The sequence below is a fragment of the Choloepus didactylus genome, chromosome 4, assembly GCF_015220235.1.
Source record: "Choloepus didactylus isolate mChoDid1 chromosome 4, mChoDid1.pri, whole genome shotgun sequence".
Lineage (NCBI taxonomy): Eukaryota > Metazoa > Chordata > Mammalia > Pilosa > Megalonychidae > Choloepus > Choloepus didactylus.
The window spans coordinates 28,086,860-28,102,902 of NC_051310.1; the positions used below are offsets into that span (position 1 = coordinate 28,086,860).

At 44.2% G+C, this 16,043-nt stretch overlaps 1 protein-coding gene across 1 annotated transcript in view; it reads left to right on the plus strand.

Annotated features, from left to right (window-relative positions):
* The first annotated feature begins 4,567 nt into the window (after positions 1-4,567).
* STON2 (stonin 2) overlaps positions 4,568-16,043 on the plus strand; it is a 188,615-nt gene continuing 177,139 nt past the window's right edge. The window contains exon 1 of the mRNA XM_037832140.1: positions 4,568-4,707. The gene's annotated coding sequence lies outside the window, so the exon portion shown is untranslated. The remainder of the gene's footprint in view (positions 4,708-16,043) is intronic.

Sequence of the window (16,043 nt, forward strand, 5' to 3'; positions counted from 1 at the left end):
TCTCCTTACCAGACCATAAGCTGCCCAGGGAGCCTGTCTTTCATAATTTCAATCCTTAGCACCTAGCACTGCTCCTTGCACAAAATAGGCGAGAGCTCAATAAAGATTTGTACAACAAATGAACCTTGCTGTGGGAACAGAACAACACCGAAAAACTCTTAGAAAGTCATTCCATTCTATACTATCAATTTCAAGTTCAATAAAAGTTCTTAGAAGGGAAAGAGCAGTAACTGGAAAGTGTATTGAAGGTATTAAGGATATTACAAGGCTTGAGTTGGCAACAGGAAATCTAAATAAAGCCTGATCAACACTTCAGCATCTTAACAGCAAGATTTGCCACTTGGAAGGGTGGGAAGGGAGGGAGGTGTTGGAGGGAGAGAGGGAAGGAAGGAGCCATATCCTTGCAAGGGTTTTCTCTTTTCCTTCTTCCTCTCACCCTTCTCAAGACCAATCTTTGGAATTGTCTGCGTTGTCTACAATCCTTCATATTCCCAGTCTCCCACATAGTGTGCACACCTGTAAATATTTATGCAATGGAAGCACCTTGCCACAAGACAATACTAACATGCAGAGAAAGAATTCTAGACCCCATATTGACTGAAGGTCATTAAGAGCTCATTGAAGGGAGAAGGGTGGGAACAGTGAGAACTTGCTGAAAAGCACAGGCTTGAGCCGAGTTGTGGAACTTAAAGACATAGACTTCTCTACCTCCCACACCCTCCAGTATTCTTTCCAAACTACCAGTTAAGATGGTTCTAGTCTTCTGAACCATCTAAAACTGCCTTGTCAATAAGGTAGTCACTAGCCACATGTGGCCTTGTAAATTTAAATAAAATTAAAAATCCAGTTTCTCCATTACATTAACCAGATTTCAAGTAGCCAAAAGCCACAGTAACTAGTGGCTTCTATATTGAACAGCTCAGATAAAGAACATTTCCTTTATCACAGATAGTTCAATTGGACAACATACTTTCAGAATGCAGGCTGTGTACTTTTTTAAAAAAATAAAATAATCCAGTGGTTTTTAGTATATTCACAAATTGTGGAACCATCACCACTATCTAACTTCAGAACATTTTCATCAGCCCAAAAGGAAACCCCATACCTCCCCATTTCTCCCTCCCCCAACCCCCAGCCCCTGGCAAGCACTAATTTGCTTTCTATCTCTATGTATTTGCCTATTCTGGAAATTTCATATAAAAGGAATCATACAATATGTGGCCTTTTCTGTCTGGCTTCCTGTATTTGCATAATATTTTCAAGGTCCATCCATATTATATCATCTATCAGTGGTTCATTCTTTTTTTATAGCTGAATAATATTCCCTTGTGTGGCTTTACCACATTTTGTTTTCCCATTCATCAGTTGATGGACATGTGGGTTCTTTCTACTTTTCAGCTGTTATGAATAATGCGCTAAGAACATTCATGTACAAGTTTCTGTGTAGTCATATTTTTTCAATTCTCATCAGTTAACACCTAGAAGAGGAATTACTGGATTATATGGTAATTCTTTGTTTCACTTTTTGAGGAACTGCCAAGCTGTTTTCCAAATCAGCTGCACCATTTCATCTTGTGTACATTTAAGAAAGGGCTTATTCTTCTCTTTACCTAATGGTGCCTGACATAAAGAAACTACCTATTCACTGTTGAACTAGTTGGATATCATTTTGACTCACATCGAAGTTCCATCCAGCCTGGAATTGGAAGATGCCCTGTTAAAGACCCTGTAAGATAAAAGAGTGTGAACCCTGTCTCTTTAATGCCACCTTATTAGCCAGTCAGGGACTTGAATCAGTCAATTCATGTTTATTGGGTCCCAACTATATTCCAGGCATTGGGGGGTGGGGACATAGCTGTGTGAGGCACAGTTATTTAGTTGGCAGTGTGGCTGTGCAAACAGATCCCTAGAATGCTGTGTGTTTGGTACTGTTGTGGGGATATAATATGGAAAAAGGGATCACCAACTTTGCCTATGAGCATTAGTGAAGGACTCACAAGGGAAAGGAATCTTGAGGGTTGTGTGGGAGTTTCCAGAGAAGAAATATAGTTTATGAGGCAGAACTAAGCAAAGCATTTTGCTAGATGAGACAGGAGATAGACAGATATGTGAGCAGTTCCTGCCCGCAAGAATATTCCATGGTGGATATGGTAGGATCCAGATTCTTCTTTCACTTGTTGGCTGTCCAGAGGGCTGAGTCTGGCATGATGTGACCAACATTGAGCAGTTGGAGAAATTGCCTTGAGTCAGTCATGTTCTTCAGTCACATGGTGCAGAAGCACCGCTTCTTCTTTGGAGTGATAGCGTGACGAATTCAAATGGAACTTCTGCTTTGGAAAAGGCCACAGCTATGGAAAACGAGCAACTAGAATTATGGGCTGATTTCTCCATGTGCTTCTGACGTTTAGGAGAGGAATGCCTGTGAAAGATTCCTCCCCACACCTTCTTCCATTCTGTCCTACCAGGTGAGGCTCCACCCATGTCCAGTGCATCTTTTCCATATAAACTGAATCGACTGTTTGTCCATTGATATAAACTGGAGAACACTGAGAGAGTTTCCTCCTAGGGTCTTGGGCTCCTCAAATAAATGTCTTTAAGCTCATCCTAGTGTAAAGCCAGGAATGTTCAGAGTGGGTCAAGCTGGTTATCAACAGGTTCTTTAGCTACTTTGCCAAGTGTGCTGGCTTGGATATATTATGTCTTCCAAAAGCCATGTTCTTTAATGCAATGTTGTGAGGGCAGACATCTGTCTTTTGATTGGGTTGTTTTCATGGAGATATGACTCACCCAACTGTGGATATTTCCATGGAGTTATGGATGCTGCCCATTCAGGGTGGGCCTTAATTAAATAACCAGAGTCTTATAAGAGAGCTCACAGACAGAAGGAGCTCAGAGCAGCTGAGAGGGACATTTTGGAGAGAAGCTAAGACCTGACACTGATGCTAACACTTGGAGATGCTTGGAGACGTTTGGAGATGCTACCCCAGAGTTTGCTCTGGAGAAGCTAAGAGAGACCCACAGACATTTGGGAGAAAGCCATTTTGAAATGCAACCAGGGAGCAAAGGAAAAGCAGATGCCAGCCACATGCCTTCCCAGCTGACAGAGGTGTTCCAGAAACCATCAGTCATTCTTCGGTGATGGTATCCTCTTGTTGACGCCTTAGTTTGGACGCTTTCATGGCCTTAGAACTCTAAATGTGTAACCTAATAAATCTTCTTTATAAAAGCCAATCCATTTCTGGTATTTTGCATAATGGCAGCATTAGCAAACCGGAACAGGAAGCCAAATTTCTCACACAGCTTCTGTCATCATAGAGAACAGAACTAAAGGAAAATACCTATAGAAAATGGTTACGTTCTTGCATTCAAGATATTAGTGCAACCAAAGTCAAAGATCCTAAATATGTTATGTGCTGCTATTTACATCCACTCTTGTCTATTTTGGTGTATAGAGGGGGTCCTTTTTTGATTGGTAGAACAAAACTCTGCTGGCATCACGATTTATAGTGATGGTTTTTATTGTTTAGAAAGGTTCAGTGCAGGTGGGAGAAAATGTTGGGAGGACTAAAGGACCATGGGAGAAGAAATGGAAGATGGAAACAATTAGTTCCCAATAATCTCTCTCTGTACCGACTTGTACATCCCTACCTGGTGTGATTGCTGATGTGTCTTTCAGATGAAAATTTCTCCATACTAAGAACTGATGTCACTTGTCCATATATTTCACAGGACATTATGGATGTCCTTATTGCTAGCCTTTTCCCGTATTTCTGAATATATATACAGGGCCTGGCAAATAATATGGGCCAAACAAACATTGGGGCCATAATAATTATTATTTATAGTTAGTTTCATTTCTCTAGCTAGATAAAAAGTACCTTGTAAAGGAAGATCTCACCGTCTTTCTCTCCGCACTTCCCCCACCCCACCCCAAACACCTGGCAGTGTCCTTAAAATTGTGTTGACGCGATTAAGACTTCGGACAAATCGCCTACCCTTTGAGGGCTCGGGCTGGACCACATAGAATACAGAGTATGACTGTAGTACAACTTGAAGCCACAAACACCATTGGGCGCCGACTGTTTTATGGCCACTGCCCTGAGCTCTACGTCCCATACATAGCAGGAAAGTATCAACAAGAACACGAAGTCAAAACCCCAACTTGGAATCAGGCCCGGGAGCAATGGTTCCCATGCCTCTGAGGCCCCCTACTCCAGCGGGGAGCGTGAGTGGGACTCCAAGGCGATCCCCACTCCCCGCCACCCGCATTTTGCTCGCAGCGATGCCTTTCGCGCGCCCGGTGCCTCGACAGCCGGCCGCGCTGGGCGCAGAGTGGGCAGGATCCCTTCTTCTGCACCTAGATGGGGCTCGGGGGCGCTGCACGGCCGCGAGGCTGCAGCGCGGCCGGCGAGGGGAGCAAGTCCCCGCCACGCCCGGCCCATCACACCGCCCAGCTCCGGGCCGTCCAATCAGGGCGCGGCTCGGGCGCGCACTGCGGCCAATCAGCAGCGGCGGGAGCGGCGCCCGGGGCTGGCGGGCGCGGAGCTGGGGAGACGCGAGTCGGGAGACCGCGGCGGCGCTGCGGCGGCTGGGAGGGAGTGTGGCGAGAGCAGAGCTGGCGGCCCCGGAGACCCCCGGCAAGCAGAGGCGGCTCTGCTGCGGCACCCTTCCAGCGGACGCTGGAGACCTTGGCGGGCGGCGTCGCAGGTAACCGCGCCGGACGACGGGAGGGCCGGCGAGACCCCCGAGAGGGGCCGCAGGTGGAGCCGACGGGGGGCGGGACGGGCCGGCCTCGAGGTCCTAGCGCCGCGGGTGCTGCCCGTACCCCTCGCCCGCACGCCCGCCCTGGCCGGAGCCCCCGGGAAGGCACGGCATTTCGAGACGCCCCGGGCGTCCCGGGAAGGGAAGGGGTGACGAGAGTCTGTCTAAGGCGGAAAGGCCCCCCCCCCCATACACATACACTCACTTCTTGCCAACCAGTGCCTGCCCCCGTGACCCGGAGCGCCCAGGGCGTCTAATGAAGAATCAGGGGGCGACAACAGGTGTCCCTGGAGACCATCCCCTTGCCCCCCCCCACCCCGAAATCCCGGTCTAGGCGCTCTGCCCCGCCTCCGGGGTTCCGGAGATGGGACCCGGGGCTAGTCTCCCAGGCGCGCCGCCCGCTGGACAGCGCCCAGAGGCCGCCGGGACCCGGGGCTTTGGAGTCTCCTCCGAGCGTTGCCAAGCAATTTGCTGGACACCGCCTCTCGCTGGGATGCAGAGCGTTGATGATGAGACCGTGTGTGCGTGTGTGTGTGCAGCCTCTACCCGAGACTGCCTGAGGGCTGTGAGTGAATTATTAACTGTGGTCTTGTGCAGTTACTGGCCCCTGCCTGCCTCTCTCCCTCTCTCCCTCTCTCCCTCCGTCTCCCTCCGTCTCCCACACACACACTCCCTGGACAGTACCCTGTGCCCTGTTCTCCACTCTCCTGCCAGGAGAAACGAAGAACTACCCCTTTCTTTCATGTAGAGCCTACATTACAGAGGTAGTGCTTACTCACACAAGAGAAGGGAAACGTTGAAAAAGCATTTTGTCTACTGTTCCTGTAACAATCAGATGAAAAAACGATAGTATTTTCTTGTGTCTTTAGCTCTCCCACACTCTCCACCTCTGCCTGCTTTCAATTGAGTAACTGAGTTGGCTGATCCCCACCCCCAGCTCCCTGCTCCTCAGTGTGTGCACTTCTGTGGAAGTGATGGTGTTTCCCTTGGAAAGTGCAGGTCAGGGTTATGAGCTTTGGTTTTGGAAAGCAAGTGGCCTGGATACAAATCCCAGTGCTGCCTTTTGTCAGGTCTTGCCTCATCTTCTCTGTACCCCTCACTCTCCACATCTGTGAAATGGTGATAATGATTGCACTTGATAGCATTGTTTTGAGGTTTAAATGAACATAGTGCTAAGTGCCTGATAAACGCTGGCCCTTGTTATTTATTACGCCAGCAGCTTTGCTCTGGGTGGATGGCCTTTTCAAAGAGTAAATCAGACAGGTCCAAACTGGTCCAGCAACCACTTGGCACTTTGAGCAGCTATCTACACTTGAAAGGAAAAAATGCCACTTTAATGTTACTGATGGTATGATTTAAAGGTAATACATCCTTTTGGGGGAAACTGTACCATTAGAATGGTGTGAGAGATAAGTGGATTCCAACTGGTAACTGAGAAAAGCTTTGTAACACTTGAAAAAAATGGTATGAATATTTTGTGAAAAGAAGATTATGGTACCTTGTTGAATGCTAGTCTTTCATTAGTGTGGAGAGGAATATTTAAGGATTCTTACACTTTCTTCCCCTCCCTTAAATAAACAAGTAAAATTTAAGAGAGAGAAAAGAAAGAAAAATAAACAACCCAACCACTACAACAAAATGCCAGCAGCTCATAGAAACCTAAAATTGCAGTAGCCACTTCCAGGCTGACTTTGGGTAGTCTGATTCACTTCTCTGCTGCTGTGTCGCTTTCTTTTCCTTGTTTTTTTCTTTTCTTTTTTTGAACTCTAACATAATACATAGCAGACTTGCTTGGCATCCTTAACCTTCTGCTACGTGCCTTCTCCCCTGAAATAAACCCAAAAGCACCTTCCCAAAGATTTGTCCTTCAGGTGTCTGTAGGAATCTTAGTATCCTATCACAGAACACTTACTCCCAATACCTGGGACCTGAGGAAGGGGCACAGACAAAGCACTCTGATTCTCCTAGGGTCTTCAGTGTTTTTTCCAGGAGCCTTAGAATAAATATATCCAACAAGAGAAAATGATTATTTTCTCAGGGGTTAAGAAGCGCAGTTCCTGATGCAAATCTTTAAAGTTTCAAATTAATTTGACAGCCCTTTCAGTTATGATAAGGAGAGTTTTAATCCATCCACTGGTGTGGAAGGACCTGCAAGCTCGCTGCTGAGGGAGTGAGATGTGTGCGAGTCCGTGGAAAGATTCCTGAGTTCAGAGCCTGCCGCACACCTGATGAGGACTCTGCTCTGTGGCTGAGGGGCTGGGAAACTTGGATAAGTTACTTAGCTTTTCTGAGCCAACGTCTCCCTCTCTGTGAAATGAGGACTTGAATATCGTTTTTAGAGGGGTGTTCTAAAGGTAATGCTAATGAATGGAAAGCCCCTAGCACGGTTCTAAGGACATAGTTACATGTCTATGGAGGTATATTCTAGATTCGGAGAAGGTTCTAAAGGTGGTGAGAGGGATCAGTTATACCTGGGAAGGAAAAAAAGGCTTGATTGAGGGGTTGACACCTGAGCTGGGTGTAGAATGATGAGCAAGTGTTAAAGTGCACCCAGCAGGGGTGAGGTGGGATTGGGAGGAGGGGTATAACAGAGGGGGGGAAGGCATTCAGGCAGACAGGATATGGGGGATCAAAAGTGCCCTAATACCTTTGGCTAAGTTACCTTGCAGTAAAAATAACCTTGAATCTCAGGGCTTACAACAGTAATGGTTTATTTCTCACTCGTGCTGCATGTCCAGTGTGGGTCAGTTGTAATTGTGCTTCTCATCTGTTTTCATGCCAGCACCTACCGAGACTAAAAAAAGAGCCTTTCCCTGCATGTGGCTGATCTCGTTTATGGGAAAGAGGGAAAAAGAACATGGCAGAAGAAAACTGTGGCTCTTAAGGTCTCCTTTGAAGTACAGGTGTTCCTTTAGCTCTCATGCTATTGGCTTAACATAAGTCTCATGGCCACGCCTGATGTCAGTGTCATAGGGAAGTGTAAGCCTCCTGCAGACAGTGAAGCATGGTGGAGAAGGAGGGAAGGGGTGAGGGAAGGGTGGCTCAGGCAGTTAATGAAGGGCCCTGGGTTGTGTGCTAGGGATCTGGGATGTTATCCTATAGGTAAGGAGTGGCCACTGAAGAGTTTTAAGTAGGGGTCTAACGGGGACAGATTTTCAGGCCAAGCACACATCTCTAGTGGTAATGTGGAGAAAAGAATGGAATTAGTGGGACTAAAGACAAGAAATGATGAGAGCCTGAACTAAGACAGCACCCTGAAATCAATCTCTCTCTCTCTCTCTCTCTCTCTCTCTCTCTCTCTCTCTCTCTCTCTCTCTCTCTCTCTCACACACACACACAATTTGTCATGTGGCTTGAAATTCCACTGTTAGAAATTGATTCATTTGGCATTTGAGTGGTTCATCTTTTTCACAAGTCCTCTCCTAAAATGCACGTGCTCTCCCATCTTGATGTTGTTATTTTATATCATCTAAAGCAGCAGTTCTCAAACTTTCATGGGTATCAGAATCACTTGGAGGGCTTGTGAAAACACAGATTGCTGGCCTCTTCCCAGAGTGTCTGAATTAATAAGTCTGGGGTGGGGCTTGTGAGTTGGTATTTCTGACAGTTTCTCAGGTGATGCTGCCACACTTTGAGAACTGCTGAACTAAAGGGAGAAATGAAGATGTGCTTGTGGGACAGAGCTGAATGGAACGGCTAAATGGAAGGAAGAGGAAAACTGGGAGTTCTCAGGAAAGCACATTCTCTGTCTGGCAGTTTTGCTGAAGGCTGGCTCTGGCTTGAGCAGCAGGGTCCAAACGAGTGAACGGGTCTCTAGATTATATTAAATTGTAGGTGCAATTCACATTATGAGGAAATGAGGAAGAGCTTGGAGTCAGAGAAGTAAGAAGCATACGAGTGCTGCCTTATCCCCTCCCTTTGTCACTCTGCCCAGACTCCCCATCCTGTCATTGAGCACACACCCTTTTGTCTGGCTCAAGTCCTCTCACTCAAGCCTGTCAGCTTACTCCAGTCCTGATCCATCACCATTCTTGTCATTCCAGTTTTAATTTTTTTCTGGAGTTGGGTTTGCCTACTGGCTGGACATTTGAGTGAATTTTAATGATGTCCAACCAAGAAATTGCTCGATTCATTTGAGGTTACCTTCATAAATAAGAATCTGTACTTTGAGGTCACTTTTGCTCTGTGCCATTGGCCAAAATAAATACCACCCTCTCTCCCAAGATAACCTCCTGAAAATCCAGGATCATCCATGATTTGGCTTATACTAATGGGTGGAGCAAGTCAGAGCAATTCCCCTAGCTGTGACTCACCAGTTCTGCAATGAAAAAGCATTCCAAAGTTTGATGTTAAGAAGAAAATATGTTGGGGTGTACAACATGCCACAAGAAATGAAACACTGTGAGGTCTTGTTTTCTTTCCTTTTTTAAAAAAATTCAATTTTATTGAGATATATTCACAAACCGTACAGCTATCCACAGTATACAGTCAGTTGTTCACAGTACCATTATATAGTTGTGCATTCATCACCACAATCAACTTCTGAACATTTTCATTGCCACACAAAAAATGTATAAGAATAAAAAATTAAAGTAAAAAAGAACACCCAAAACATCCCATACTCATCCCTACCTATTATTTATTTACTTTTTGTCCTCATTTTTCTACTCTTCTGTCCATACATTGGATAAAGGGAGTGGGAGCCACAGGGTTTTCATAATCACACGGTCACACAGTGTAAGCTATATAATTATACAGTTGTCTTCAAGAGTCAAGGCTACTGGTTGCAGTTCAACAGTTTCAGGTATTTCCTTACAGCTATTCCAATACACTAAAAACTGGAAAGGAATATCTATATAATGCATAAGAATAATCTCCAGAATGACCTCTCAACTCTAGTTTGCATTTTTTATTTCCCAATGCCATCCCATTTTCAACACCTTGCAAAGTTGACATTCATTTGTTCTCCCTCATGTGAAAACATTCTTATATTTGTACATTTAATCACATTCATTGACCACTCTAGGTTTCACTAAGTTATACTGTCCCAATCTTTATCTTCTGTCTTTCCTTCTGGTGTCCAGTATACCCCTAACCTTCCTCTTTCAACCGTACTCACAGTCATCTTTGTTCAGTGTACTTACAGTATTGTGCTACCATCACCCAGTATTCTGCTATCCATTTCTGGATCTATACAATCAATCCTATTCACCATTTTGTACTCTTTCAGCATCAAATACCTGATCTTGACTCTCTATCTCCTGGTTTCTTTATTGCTAAACTCGTCTCCAAACCTCTCTCTTTTCAGCTGTTTTCCTATCTGTCTGTAACACTTTAGTATTTCTTGTAGAGGAGGTCTCCTGTTCACAAACTCTCTCATTGTCTGTTTATCTGTAAATATTTTAAACTCTCCCTAATTTTTGAAGGACAGTTTTGCTGGATATAGGATTCTTGTCTGGCAGTTTTTCTCTTTGAGAATCCTGAATATATCGTACCACTGCCTTCTCGCCTCCATCGTTTCTACTGAGAAATCCTCACTTAGTCTTATTGAGCTTCCCTTGTATGTGATGGATTGCTTTTCTCTTGCTACCTTCAGAATTCTCTGTGTTTTACATTTGACAATCTGATTAGTAAGTATCTTGGAGTAGGTCTATTTGGATCAGTTCTCTTTGGGGTACTCTGTACTTCTTGGATCTGTAATTTTATGTCTTTAGTAAGAGTTGGGAAATTTTCACTGCTTATTTCCTCTATTATTCTTTCTGCCCCTCTTCTCATCCCTTCTCCTTCTAGGACACCTGTAACACATATATTCATGCACTTCATGTTGTCATTCAGTTCCCTGAGTACCTGCTCATATTTTTCTGTTCTTTTCCCTATCTGTTCTTTTGTGTGTAGGATTTTAGATGTTCTGTCCTCTAGTTCAGTAATCCTTTCTTCTGCCTCTCTAAGTCTGCTGTTGTATGTCTCCATTGTGTTTTTCATCTCTTCTGTTGTTCCTTTCTTTCCTGTAAGTTCTGCCATTTGTTTTTTCAAGCTTACAAATTCTTCCTTATGGTCACCCAGTGTCTACTTTATATCCTTCATCTTTTTTGTCACATTTTCTTTCAACTCGTTGATTTGATTTAGAAGATTTGTTTGAACATCTTTAATTAGTTGTTTCAATTCTTGAATCTCAGCTGAGGTGCTAGTTTGTTCCTTTGGGCTATATCTTCCTGTTTCCTGATGTGGCTCATGATTTTTTGCTGTCTAGGCATCTGATTTTCTTGATTAGTTTATTCTTGATTAGTTTATTCTTTTGCATTGGATTTTCTTGTTGTTGTTGTTGTTGTTGTTGTTTTTGATCTCTGTATTTCTTTGTTTCTTTCACTGGCCAGTTGTCAGATTGGCTCTGCCCCCTTCCAACCTTACCCCCAAATCAAGTACCCACTGTGGCCTGCCACCGGGATGGAAGGTAGGCACTGGGCACCCCAGAAAGTTCACTGTGTGTGGTAATATAGATCTGCTGCCTTCCAGTGGTGCACTTGTTTTCTGTTGGTCAGCAAAGACCTGGGTTTGTTTTAGAGCCTGATTTGACAATTGAATTGTCCATATTTCTCAGCCAAAACTGGGCTGGGTTTCTGTGCAGGGCATGTAGACCAGCTCCTGTGGTCCTAATAAAAGGTCTGGAGCACCTTTTAAAAAGTGTTTCTATTCCTTTGCACTTTCTGGATTGTCCAGCAGATGGCACTGTTTGGTGACTTAATCCTCTTCAGAGGCTGCTTTGTTTCTGAGCACAGGCTGCACATACACAGGTGAGCTGAAACTGCAGGATTCCTATGCCCTCACTTTGCCAGCCAAAATCTGGCTGGATGTGGGGCTACATCTGTGTACGGACAGTACTCCAGCTGTCCCAAAGGCAAGGAAACAGCCGCTGGCTGCTGCTTCTCTCAAGGGTGGGGAAGAGTTTTCAGACCCAGGGCTGGAAATGCAATTTCTGTCCACATTTTCTCAGTCTCTTTATCCCTCACTGGCCTGGGCCTTGAAATGTCCTCCCCTGTCCCCTGGGTCTTCAAACAGCAGGGGTATGTCTCACTGCTGTGAGAGATTTTAGAGTCTGTATTCCTGGTGGGAGGGGTCCCGTCTGCTGTTTCTGTGCCTTTCCGACATGGAGACCAAGTGGGATTGGGGAGAGGACTGGCTGGTCTGGATGGAGGATTCCTACCTGATATTTCTTCTCTTTCTTCAGTTTGGCATTTGCAGGTCCTTCTCCAGTCTATACCCTCCTCCAGAGTTTCAGACAATTCAGAATTGTCCTTTTTTCCATTGAATCTCTGGAGAGCAGTTTTCAGTAGCTGTTTATGTTGCCATGTTGATGTTGTCACTCCCTGGTCTTGTTTTCTCTTTGCTCTATTTTTCTCAATCCTGGATATGGCAAGAGGGTAAATGCCACTGAGTGTTGAGATAATTCATGCTATGTCTGGCCAACAGGCAGCATGTGAATGCATGGAATACTTACAAGGCCAACATTTGGAGTGCTGGCTTGCAGGTTAGAATATTTGTTTCAAGATGGGGTGAGCACAAAATGGTCCATTGGACTGTTGGTAAAGAAAATAATAGAAATTATGTGCATATTAAATTTGTATAAAATAAGAAATATCATGATGCGCCCAAATTATAAAATGAAATGAGTGTTTGAAAAGACCCTTCTCCTAATTAAACTTGAAAGAAAAATGAACACCTGGAAGTTTGCATTTTGAGATGGGAGAATTCTCCCAGGGTTCTGTGCACGTTCACATGTGGATGAGAAAGCTAGGAGCCATTAGGTCTCTCCAGGAGGCTTGGGGCCAACTCAGTGTTGGTTTGATCTATTCCCTGTTCCAGGTAATTTTGGAAAGCCAGCCATTTTCCCTCCTTCTGCAGGCTTGGCCTCAGTACTGTCTGTCCTGGTCCTGTTCTAGAAAGAACTTTGGCAGTTTGCTCAATCGCAGGTTTCCAGGAAACTTGGACTAAAGTTTCAAAGAATGCAGCAAGCAAAACCCTAGACATAGGAGTGAGAACAAGCAAGAGAAAAGATGCTTAAACTAGCCAGGAGGAATTTAAAACCCTGAACACCTTTACTGGGAAGTGTTACTATCCCTGTTGGATAGCATTTATCTAACAATTTGATATTTAAGAAATGCAAGTTGCAAATTGCTGGGTATATACTATCTTCTCTATTTGTTTATGTTGGATAACTATCATATACATCATATGTATATGTATTTTTCTGATCACCAGCAATCTAAGGCATAGGTTTCTAGCATTACTACTGTCTTTCTGATATGTGACAATTAATATAGAAACAGTTGGCCAAAATTATATAGACAAGAGCAGGATTAAAAACTCAAGGTCACTTGAATTTTTAGTTGATTACCTCCATCACCCCAGCTGGCCCCATACTAACTTGGACTTGTGTTTCACTAACCGGCAAGGGATGGTCAATGTTCCAGGTGAGGTTTAGTCACAATGAGTGCAATGCTACTTTGCAGATTGCTGATGGCCCATTGAAACCTTTGGAATGTGGCTCCATGCAGATGGAATTAGTTTGCATGGAATTCACAGAGGTGTTTAAGTCTCTCCGCATACAGCCTGTAAGAATAATATTTATACAACATTCAATAATAGTCAATAATAGTTTAACAACAATGAAGCGAATGTAAGCAAATAATAAAAGTGGGCACTGAGAGCTGTGCATTCAGAGAAGGGGACTCTTTCTGAGGCTCTGCTGGTCTAGGAAGGCTCGTGGGGGAGCAGCTGCACTAACTAGGTTGGAGATAGAAGTAGAATCTGGCTAGGTGTGGGCACTGGTATTTAGGGTCTGTGTCTAGACCTGTGTATCTGGAGTGAAGAGACAAGCAGGGGAGAAGGGAAGTCTGAGCTAGCTGACCTCTTTAAGGTCCGACGGCTCGCATCACCTCCTGACAAATGAAGCCATTTGATCTCTCAATGGTAAATGAGTAACACCGGACTCAGATTTGATCTTCTTCACATGAGCATTTTATTAATAGGAGATCACTTTGAAGCCAAGGCTGTGAAACCTCTTTATAAATAAAATCTAGTCCTGTCATAAACTCTGTCAAACTGGCAGGCAAATGACCCAGGAAGGTCAAGTGACTTGTTTAAAGTCAAGCAGGAATTCCCTGGCACCTCTATGTTAACTGACCTCAAGTCTCCTGACATTTGGTGGTGTCCGGCTTAGGTTGCCTCACAGGCCTCCCTAGAACTTAGGGCTCTGTCATCTAGTTAGGATTTCCTCTGCTAATATAATACCATACGGAGGCCCTCAACAGTCACCCTAAAAGGTCCTCATTAATTTTAATTTGGGGGTGAAATAATTACAGTCTTTTCTTTCAGGCTGAACTTGGCCTCTCATTAAAAGAAGGCTCCATTTGAGCACTGTGGGCCTTTGCAAGCAAACCAGCTGACCGGAATGGTGTTCTCAGCATTTTGCCAAATGCCACCAAGTTATAGCAGGATTATCAGTGACCCTCAACCTGCCTAATCTTCAGACACCAGAACCTTACCTGCTTGATAGAATCACTTCATTGATGCCTTTTAAAGCTAGCTAATTGCTTTTTTTTTAAAAAAAAAAAAAGTGAATGTTTTAAATGAAAACAGTTTATTTCACTGCTTTAAAAACTGAGTATATTTGTCTGCCTTTTCTGATGTAAGCTTTCAAAAGAGAAAAATTATAATGTCATGGTTTATTCACTTATGCATTGTTTAATTTTGTCTATTGTATGAACCTAAAGCTGTCAAAAATACAGTTTATGTTTATTTCCCTGCCCTTAGCAAATATGAAGTATTAATTTTTTCTACATCACTCCTTGTCCCCACATTTCCCCCCACTTTGGACTCTGAACAGTTGAAGGGTGTGAAAAAATTTTATTGTTATTAAGATTTTCAAAATCATTATCAATAGTTATTCTTCGTTGAGTTTTACTGTGTGCCGGGATCTCTGCTATGCAGTTTATGCTACTTATTCTACTTAATTTCTACCCCAACTCTCTAAGATCTGCAATAATATCTCTGTTTTACAGATGAGATAAATAGAGGCTGGGGTTTAGTAGTTTGCCAAAGGTTGTGGTGGAGCTGGGCTTCAAACTCACATCTCTTAATCTCTTGCCTTTAGAAGCTGGGCCCTTAGGCACTGTGGCATCTGGAACAACAACAACAAATGCTCTAAAGAGCAGTTAAGAGCGGCTCTGTGTCCACTCTGGCCACACATAGAGATCCTGAAGGAGGAAAACCGTCCTTGCTTTGGCCCTACCAGTTGACCTTATTGGCAAGGCACTTCCTATGCTTCTTTTCCCCATCTCTTCCCCTTTAATATTTTTGTAGTAGAGTGACATGTAAAAAGGGGGCATGTTGGGGACAGGAGTAAATGGAGCACATTTAGTCAGTCACCTGTCAGCCTAATTGGCCCATTCGGGCCTGGGGTTTGCTGAGGAGCCCTCCAGCAGCGCCCTCCATCACCCTCAGGGGCCATGGAGCTCCCGCGCTCTGCTATTGGTCAGTTTGAAAGTTCCCAGTCTCCAAGCAGGCCTTGGAGAGGCAGTTCCAAGGAATCAGAGGTCGTTTACTGACACCTGTCAGATTTGGGTGGGGGACTTGGCTGGTCAGAGCTGAGTGCTAATGGGACCAGATGCTTTATCCCATTTGGTGGTTTTTTTCCTGTGAAGGCAGCAGGGACTATGCACCCAGGCCTGGCCTGGCACTTCGCAGAGGTGGGTCCAGGCCATAAGAAAGTACATAAGAATGTGGGTTAATTTGTGCATATATGTTCTTACATATAGGCAATGAACCTTCATCCTGCTTAAAAGTATGTCTCGTGGATGGAGCATAGCAGAGTGGTTAAGAGGCTAGACTTTGGAGCCAAACTGTCAGGGTTTGAATTGTGTGGCCTTGGGCAAGTAATTTAACCTCCTTTTGCCTCAGTTTCCTTATCTCTGAAAGGGGATAATTGATATTAGTACCTACTTTATAGAGTTGTTAGGAACATTAAATGAATTATTTGTCAGTCACTTTCAGATCAATGTCTGGGATACAGGAAGTATTGCCTAAGTGCTTATCAAATAGCACGGAGAACTAAAGTGGCAGCTGAACATCACTGTGTGTTGGTTAGACCATGTCGTGGTAGATGAAGCTCTCCTAACTGCTTCAGTAGAGGTACCTCTGGTGAGTTACATGCAAGTGAAATCTTAAGTGTACCAGGTAAATTTGCCGTTTAGAAGAATCATATGAGAAATATATTTGTAAAATGA